The 1,510-nt window shown below is 41.1% G+C and overlaps 1 non-coding gene across 1 annotated transcript in view; it reads right to left on the bottom strand.

Moving 5' to 3' along the window:
* The window catches only part of LOC140857707 (small nucleolar RNA R71), a 106-nt gene extending 88 nt beyond the window's left edge, over nucleotides 1-18 (bottom strand). The window contains exon 1 of the small nucleolar RNA XR_012141199.1: nucleotides 1-18. This exon is cut by the window's left edge and continues 88 nt beyond it. This is a non-coding gene — a small nucleolar RNA (small nucleolar RNA R71).
* Between the last annotated feature and the right edge of the window lie 1,492 nt (nucleotides 19-1,510).

The raw sequence follows: 1,510 nt of genomic DNA, 5'->3' as shown, positions 1-1,510 counted from the left end.
ATGTCCACACCATGCTGTCCCTAAATGGCAACTTTGTCAGTATTTTTATGATGGTCTATCAGAGAAACACCGACAAATGATTGATGCATCATGTGGTGGGATATTCATGTTAAAGAGTGAGGATGAAGCCTGACAGCTCTTTGAAACACTTAGTGAGAATTTCCTACATCATATGTCTGCCACCTCTAGAGAACAACCCATGCTTCAACAAAAAAGAAGTAAAATTTATCAGATTGAAAAGTCATGGATATCCACAGTAAGGTAGATAAACTGTCCCAAAAATTAGACCGTCTTCTAAATACTGGACAATCATCGATTCCACCTAACCCAATCCAAGAAGTTTGTGCATTGTGTGCAAGTCCGAACCATTTTGTTAGTGAATGCCCAGTCGCACCTCAATTTTCTGAGTTTATGCACGAGCAGGTTCAGCAAGCTCAAGTCCAACAAGCTCGCAGACCAGAAAATGATCCATATTTGAACACTTATAACCCCGACTAGAGAAACCATCCAAATTTTTTCTGGAGACCACAACCAGCCCTGCCGCACCTCGACCTCAATATCAGGACCCAACATATAAGCATGGACCATACCATCAATTTCAAAATGCTCCTCAACCGTCTACTACTGATCACAGTTCAGCTTTTGAGGAAAAAATTCTGAAAGCACTAGAACGATTAGAAGTCAACACTCAGACCCTTAACTCCCACACACAATTCATTGCTAAGCTAGAGACCCAAATAGGTTAACTAGCGACTGCATTCAGTAGGAGAAAAGGAGAAAAATTACCTAGCCAACCCGAGAGCAAGCCAAGAGGGCAATTTGTGATTGAGAGCTCTAATACCTCAGAAGCTTTTTCTGAACATGCCAAATCAATCATGACTCTGAGAAATAGGAAGGTCATTAAACACACTAGTAAAACCAATGAGATCGATCCTAAACCTCTAACCGAAGCCAAATCACCCAAGAACAAGGAGGACCTTAAAATAGAGAATGAACCAACTACACCGGAATCATCTTACTTGCTTAAAGCCCCATTTTCGGATGTCCTGAAAAGTCCTATTCCTGCAGATAAGAAGGGAGGAAAACTCGATGAGATGTTGGAATTATTTAAGCAAATCCAAATTAATCTTTCCCTTCTAGACGCAATCAAATAGGTCCCTGCTTATGCCAAATTTTTGAAGGATTTGTGCACCCAAAAATATAAATCTAGATCACAAATCCCAAAGAAAGTATGTCTCACTGAACAGGCTAGTTCTGTCTTCCAGCATGCCACTCCTCCAAAGCTTAAGGACCCAGGAGCCCCCATCATTTTCTGTGTTATAGGAGATTATCACATTGAAAAAGCTCTTCTGGACTTAGGGGCAAGTGTGAATCTTTTACCTAGTTTGGTGTATGAACTTTTTGGATTCGGAGAACTGAAACCCACATCAGTCACACTGCAGTTAGCCGACAGATCAATTAAGGAACCACGTGGAATGCTTGAGGATGTCTTGGTCAAGGTAGATGAGTT

This window comes from Elaeis guineensis, chromosome 4 (genome assembly GCF_000442705.2).
Source record: "Elaeis guineensis isolate ETL-2024a chromosome 4, EG11, whole genome shotgun sequence".
NCBI lineage: Eukaryota > Viridiplantae > Streptophyta > Magnoliopsida > Arecales > Arecaceae > Elaeis > Elaeis guineensis.
The sequence above is the reverse complement of the archived record's forward strand: the minus strand, read 5'-3'. Positions and strand labels throughout refer to the sequence as shown.